Source organism: Tamandua tetradactyla, chromosome 5 (genome assembly GCF_023851605.1).
Source record: "Tamandua tetradactyla isolate mTamTet1 chromosome 5, mTamTet1.pri, whole genome shotgun sequence".
NCBI lineage: Eukaryota > Metazoa > Chordata > Mammalia > Pilosa > Myrmecophagidae > Tamandua > Tamandua tetradactyla.
The window spans coordinates 194,416,456-194,424,083 of record NC_135331.1 but is presented as its reverse complement, the minus strand read 5'-3'; the positions used below and the strand labels follow the sequence as shown (position 1 = coordinate 194,424,083).

At 49.7% G+C, this 7,628-nt stretch overlaps 1 non-coding gene across 1 annotated transcript; it reads right to left on the bottom strand.

Annotated features, from left to right (window-relative positions):
• Nucleotides 1-7,009: 7,009 nt before the first annotated feature.
• Nucleotides 7,010-7,082, bottom strand: TRNAT-CGU (transfer RNA threonine (anticodon CGU)). The gene has a single exon. It is a non-coding gene; the product is annotated as a tRNA-Thr (tRNA).
• Nucleotides 7,083-7,628: the final 546 nt, after the last annotated feature.

Sequence of the window (7,628 nt, the reverse complement as noted above, 5' to 3'; positions counted from 1 at the left end):
AACGGTGAAACTGCTTTCTTATCGCTGATTGATCAGCAATAGCTTTCCCGAAATCGCTCGGTGTCGACCCGCACTATCCCATGCACTTTTTCAGTACACATCTATAGAAGCATAATCAAGTCGATTTAACAAATACCTATTGAAAAATACCATCCACAAATTGACTGTATTTTTTCTTAATCTCATTCAGCACAGTTTATAATTGCACATCTGTGGTATTTGATGTTGCTCCCTTCAGGAGGGCAGAGGCTGTGCCTAGTCTTTCTCATCACTCTGTCCGGAGCCCCTGCCCTGCAGCCGGGCAGCGATCAGCTCCTCAGGAAAGTGTTTTCTGTCCAGAGCTCACGTTCGGGTTCAGGGAGTCCCGCGGGGAAGTGTGCGGGAGGAGGCACGGCCGGACACCGTCACTGCAATACCCCTGCAGGTACCCTGTCCTGATCCGGTGCAAGCGCCACAGCGGGCAGAAGAAGCCGCCCCTCGCTGCAGGCTGACCCCTCAGGGGTCTTGAAGGAGCAGGTCCAGCGCCGTGAAGCTCGGCCTCAGCTGCCCGGCGGAGGACCCACGCGAGCTCGTGGAGGGGCACGCTGCGCCTCTGGGATTTCGGACGCGTTCGGCGCAGGCGGAGCAGCCGGGAGCGGTCATCGCGCACCTAACACGTGTCTCCAGGCCAGGCCAGGCCAGCGGCTGCCCTCCTCCGGCGCTCTGGTTTGCTTTCCCGAGTCGCAGCTTGGCAGAAATACGCACACAAAATGAAATCCAGCTTTCCTCTACGCGGCCTCCCGGGGACGCCGTAGCGTGGAAAGGGGCTGGCGGGGCATAGCCCGCAGGAAGGGTGAGACCCCCACCGTCCTGGGGCTGACCCCTGAGATCCCGCCCCCTCTCCCCGCCCCCGGGTGCCCACCGCCCTGTGCTCCCCGCAGCGGGCCGCGGCGAATCTCCCGGAACCATCTACTGTCCCGAGCCTCCACCCACCCCTTCAGCTGCGAAGCCGGGTCCTCCCTCGGCTCCTAAGGGTTTGGCCTCCGCTTTCAGGGCACCGGTTGGCGGTCACGCCGCGCGCAGGACGAGCTGCCGCTTTGCTACTGGATTCAGCCTGCGATGCGTGACTGGGCGGGGTGGCCCCGAGCGCTGCGCCCCGGCCCGCCTCTCGCTCGGGTTCTCTTCCTCTGCCCGGCAAGCGGGAAAGCAGGAGAGCTGCTCTCATCCTGCGCCCGGCCTCCCCTCCTGGGGCAGGCTGGCCTCTCCCGCGGGCCTCCCGGTGGGCGCCCCTTCCCTCTGGTTGCTCTGCTGTCAGTGCAGGGCCTCGGGCTGCCACCGCGGGCTCGCTGATGCCCCGGCGTCCATGCGGGGTCGAGGGGAATCCGTCAAGTCCCTGGCTGTTGGAGTCTGTGTACCGTAGGCCGAGGGTCCCCTCTCTGAGGCCCCGGCTGCTCCCGAGCCGTAGGTCCCCGCGGGGGTTCAGCCGCGGCTCACACGCTGGTGGTCCCGCCGCCCCAGAGTTGCGCCTCCTTGACCCACCCACCGGCCCAGCATCCAGGGGCGATCCTGAGCGCGTAGAGCCCCAGCAGGGGGTGGGAGGCGGCAAGACCCCGGGGACCCTTCCTCCAGGCGCCACCGCATCGCAGCCTGGGAGGACAGCGTGGAGCGGGCACCCACAACGCCGAGGTGCGCCCGGGCCTGGGGGGGGGCCGCTGCGTGACTGCTCCTCCTGCGCAGAGGAAATGCGAGCAGGGACACCGCCCGGGCCCCGGGGCCGCGCGCTCCCGCCTATTTCTCTCCCGCCTCAACCTCGGCGCCCCGGGCCGGTGCTTGGGGCGTTGGGCTAGGCAGGGCAGCAGCGGGGGTCGCCCGGGGCGCGCGCCCAGGTCTCCAAGCCCTGCAAGGGTCGGCTGCAGTAAGCTAGGTCACCTGGCGGGTGCGGCGGGGCCGCAGCTATGTGTCCATTTAAGAGAAGGTCAGCAGCCTGATAGATGCTGTCCATGGGAGCACCTGCCGTCCCGAGACCTCGGGATGCCCCAAGAACTGCGCTCGCCTGCGCGCCTCGAGGAATTTGAGTCCACGCGATTTCAACTGCAATGGAGACTCGATTCCGGGGAAGGAGTCTGATAAGGGACTGCCACTTTCAAGGAGGCCGCCGGGCGAAGGGAGCAGGGAGCGAGGGAGAGACTCCCCGGTGCCTAGTAATCCGAGGAAGCACAGCTGAAGCGCTTTAAGGGCCCTAGGAGGGCACGTGTGATGCCAGCAGCCGCAGAAACCCCAGCTTTAATTTTGGGTGTTTAAGTTGCTGCAGCTAAAACCTCGGGTCGTGGGAGCTATTCCAAGCGGGCCCCGTCGACCTGGAAGCTCAGCGAGAAATGGTGGAGTAGGAGAACTTTCCACCTCGTTAATTTTTGTAATTAAGGCCGTGACTGGGGGCTGCCGGAGGCGAAATTCTCGGGCCAGAGCCAGACCCACCGGAACAAAAGCTAAGGACGTTTTCATTAGTCAAGAAAGCGCGTCAGGGAATCGGAGAGCCCTAGAGATCCCCGCCCGCCGGAGCAGACCAAACTCTTCGGGTTTCCATAAGAAAAAAAGTCTCCGCGTTAGCTTCCAGCTTTGCAAAGGGAGGCTTAAAGGGATCGACCAAAGGACCTCGCCAGGAGTGGAGCCTGCGGCTTTGCTGGCTGCGCAGGGGGAGAAAGGATGGAAGCCTGTACGTAGATTCAATAATTGTGATTTATTTAACATGTTGAATATAGAAGCTAAAAATGGATGTTGTGAAGTTGAGGTTAAGAAACAGCCTGTCTTTGATAAAAATCACATTAAAGTTCATGAACTTGGTATAGGGAAGGCCGGTTTAAGACAAAAACCCCAATCAAATAAATAAAAGTATTGATTCACTTACCTAGGTCAAACTTTTAAATTTATTTTTCCTAGAGAAGCTGTAGGTTTACAGGAAAATCATGCAGAGAATATAGCGTCCTCATATACTCCCCCTTATTAACATTTTGCATTAGCATATTATTATCTTTGTGGCAAATGCTGCAAGACTATTATAACTGCACAATTAATCACAGCCCACAGTTCACATTAGGGCTCACTGGGCTGTAGGGTCCATGCCTTTTAAAACATTTCTTACTCAGGGTGCATGTGTGGTTTGGTGGTAGAATGTTCGCCTTCCATGTGGGAGACCTGCATTTAATTCGCGGACCATGCACCCCCCCTCCAAAGAAAAGAAAGTTTTGTATTCTAATAACATATATACAACCTAAAATGTCCCTTTTTAAGTCACGTTCAAATATATAATCCAGCAGTGTTAATTACCTCCACAATGTCGTGCTGCTGTCACCACCGTTAATTCCCAAAACTTTTCCATCACCCCAAACAGAAATTCTGTAGCCTAGATCAAATTTATTATGACTTTTTTGACAAGCTAAAAAGTTAAGTATAAAGGGTAAAGATATTTTTCATACATATAAAAATAAAAGTATGTTAAAAATTATTAAGAGCTTCTACAAATCAATTTCCAAAGGTTTATTCCTTTTATCTAACCAAAAATGTTTATGAAGGTGGAACTTGTGTAAGGTAACCCCGATTGTTGAACAATTAACCTACAGAGAGGTATACAGTTAATGGTCTATGTTTCAGTTTCCAAGCGCCATTTAGTTTGATTTAAAACAGTCTGAACAAGAGAACTTTGTATATTTTGTCTGAAATTCTCCCATAGCCTAAAAGCACTTGTGTTGAATTCAGCCAGACAAATGATAGTATCATTTATAGTTTTACACTTTAAGTTGGAAGGGAGGGAGGGAGAGAGGGAAGGAAAAATGCAAAGGAAGGAAGGGAAGAAGGAAAGTGGCATTTAGGTCTCAAACCTCAGTGTAGAGTTATCCTTCCTCTAAGAAGCGTTTGGGCTTCCTGCTCTGTAATGACAGCTGTATAATCAATGTTTTCCTCTGTATTTTCCACTGGAAAACTCCAAGTGAAATTTCTCTGTTATGAAACTTTCTTAAATTGCATTTCTGAAACATAATTTTCCCCTTCTAGTTTACTAAAAATGTTTTATTGGGATTATCAGAAATTGTGATGAATATTGGAGAACTAAACTGAACATTTCCTAGACTCCATTGCAGCCAAGGACCTTGAGGTAAAAGAGCTGTGACCAATATTAAATGCGCTTCTCTGAGATTTAGTAGGCAAAATCTCATTCTGCTGATTTTGGCTATTTTCTGCTAGCAAGCCAAATTGCAGAGCCATGGTTTCTCTGCAGCAGTGTTACTAGTCTCTGGCTTTACAGATGTAGAGAGAAAGTAGCAGCAGAGGCAGTGGCCATGGGCCATGCTCCAAAGTTCGGTGGCCGGCTTCTGGGATTGTGAAATGGTGGTAGAAGCAGCAGTCTCCTAAACCCAACTTCGGGTTTCCTGTAGTGCAGCTACGGTGATACATTCTGAGTCTCAGTAATTTTATTGCTAGTTCCTCTGTAGATTAGTCATGCAGATATCTTTTCATACGTGAAGGTCTTGTCTAAAATCTGTTTCTCAATCTCTTCTAATGATTTCATATTAACCTGTGGTCAGTTGGCTTATGTAGCCCAACCAAAGACATTGTTAATCTTAATCTGTATCCCTGGGTGTGACCAATCTGTGAACAGGGCCTCTTGAAGACATTATTAGTTATGGTGAGGACGAAGGGAACCAGGACCGTCTACATTCCCGATTTTATGGGGTTCCCCCTGCCGCTTGATACCAATCCCCCTTCTGCACTTCTGGTTATGTTGCTTGAACTCTGCTCTTCTCTGATTTTACATCTAGTTGCCAAAAAAGAAAACAATAAATAAATTAGGAGAATAAACTCCAAACTTCAACATTTTATTTCTTGACTAATATTGAAAAGAATGTGTGCTCATGTCCACCTCCACATGGATTCTAGTTGCTCTTAAGATAAAATTAAAGTTCCCCAAGGTGTCCTTGGCCAGTGCCCCCAGCCCCATTGCTAAGGCTGCGGGCAGCTGCCCTGTCTACCACGGTCTGATTGACTTCTCTTCAGCCCTCTGCCCACTTCCTGACCCCCTGCTGGAACTATCCTGGGCTCTGCCTCTTTCCTACACTCTTCTTGCTTTCATTTGCAGCTCAAGGCGCTCGTTCATTGACCTCCTTGACTAAATCAAATCCCTTTTCCATGTTCTACATCTCAGTCATTCTCTTTCACAGCCCTTATCACAGCCACAATATTAAATTTATGTTTGTGATTATGTAATTACTTTCTGTCTCTCCCACTAAACTGTCATCTCTGCTGGTGTAGAGACCAAACCTGTTAGCTCACGTTTCCACAAGCTGGCACTGGGAGGCAACCAATACATATTTTGGAATGAATAAATACATGAATGAAAGAGTTATCTAACCACAAACTGAAATATATAAAGGCAGACCTTTCAGGGCTTAATACCAGTTTGTGCACCACCTAGAATTTCTTTAAAACCCATTTCAGCAGTCTCACATCCAGAAGCAAACAGAGAAATATAACTTCTTGGAAGTTATGCAGTTCCAGGATAATGATCCCCCAGTCTGGCCATCTGCCTCTAATGGCCAAATTTAAATTGATCGAGGAAAAGAAATGATATGGTATAAAACCCAGTGTCAAATACAGTGCAACAGTGGCTTAGTGGTAGAATTCTTGCCTGCCATGCCAGAGACCTGGGTTTGATTCCCAAAGCCTGCTCATGCCAAAAAATAAAAATAAAAAAATAATAATATAAAAAATTCAATGTCAAGAAATAAGGTATATTCTTTAAATCACCCTACACTCTTAAAAAATACTTTTATTGAGAAATCTTCACACATATGCAGTCCATCCATGGTGTACAATCAGTGGCTCAGAATATCATCACATAGTTGTGTATTCATCACCATGATCATTTTTAAAAGATTTGCATCATTTCAGAAAAAGAAATTAAAAAAACAAAACAAAACAACTCATACATATCATGCCCCTTACCCCTCCCTCTCATTGACCACTAGTATTTCTCATCTACCCAATTTATTTTACCCCTTATCCCCTTATTATTTAATTTTTTATCCCTTTTTTTTTAAAAACTCATCTGTCCATACTCTGGATAGAAGGAGCATCAGAACCAAGGTTTTCACAATCACACGGTAAAAGTTAGATCTTCATACAATCGTCTTCAAGAATCAAAGCAACCCTTTCTTAGCACCCACTTGCAATGTGCTCTATTCATTGATGGAAGTCAAGAATCATTTTTCAGTGGTTCACAGTAGGTCAGCAAGCACCTTGAGAGAATATACAAAATCTACTCACGTCTTTTTTTTTTTTTGGTGGTCATGGGTCAAAGTTTTCATCACATAGTCAAATGACTTCATGTTTCATACAATTTTAAGAACTAATATCCTAAACCTTACTGGGTACTTTTTGTTTTCTTATAAATATGTTTGTTTGATATTTAAAATGAGGGCTTAAGACTGAGAAATATTGGGTTTAAATCCTAGCTTGATTATTTACCCATTGTGAGATTAAGGACAGTTACTTCTTTTCTGCCTGATTTACGGTTTCCTCATTTGTAAAATGCATATAATAATGCTTATTTTAAACAGCATTTCTAGGGATTAAAGGTAAGTGAGAAAATTCACAGAACACAACACAGTAAGCATTCAATAAATGATAAACCGTACGTAGATGGAAATGATTAAGTAAGAAGGGCTTGGCTTATAAGAAACCAGAAGAATATATTTTTAGATGGTTTATCTAAAATATTTTCCAATTTTAGTCATACGGTCTCTATCTTGGGTCTTGAATCCCTCCAAAGGGTTCAACCCCAACATACCCACGCGGCAGACCAGAGCTAGGCGGTGGGTGAGAAGGCACGTGGAATGGAGCTTGGAAAGGCTGAAGTCTAGGGCACTGGGCTTGGTACTGTGATTAGAGATGACTTGAGACTAAAAAAACTGGAACAGATTGCCAAATAATTTCCCCGAAAATAAGGGCCGGGAGCCCTGGTTTTAAGAAAAGGGGCGGTAGGCCCCGCTGGGACTCGAACCCAGGATCTCCTGTTTACGAGACAGGCGCTTTGCCACCTAAGCCACGGGGCCGACGCAGGTGCGGCGAGGGCCCCTTTGAGGACCAGCATTCGGGAAGCCGAGCGACCGCCTCCACCAGCATGCGGGGCAGGCCCGGGACGTACCCTCAGCCTCGCCGGCGCGAGGAAAGCCCTGGGCCTTGGCGCCCTCCAGCCGGACAAAGAACAGACACACCCCTGCGCAGCCACGCAGCCACACGGGCAGAAACCCGAGTGGGGCCGCAGGAATTCGGGGGGGTCAAATAAGCGGGTGATCTAAGAACGGAGCAAAAGGCTTTTCGAGCGAGAAGGTCCAGTGGAGGCCGGAGGCTGTAGGAGAAGGTGCGCGGGTGAGCCACAGCCCTGCGCCGCAGACTCCTCGACGGCTGCCACGGCCCCGCGAGCCGCCGCCCACGCCTTGTCGGGGTCACTTCACTGCGGCGGCAGGGGCGCGCGCGGCGTGGGGACCCCTGTCGCTCCGTGCGGACCCCTTTCGCCCCCTGGGGACCCCTGTCGCTCCGTGGGGACCCCTGTCGCCCCCTGGGGACCCCTGTCGCTCAGTGGGGACCCCTGTCGCCCC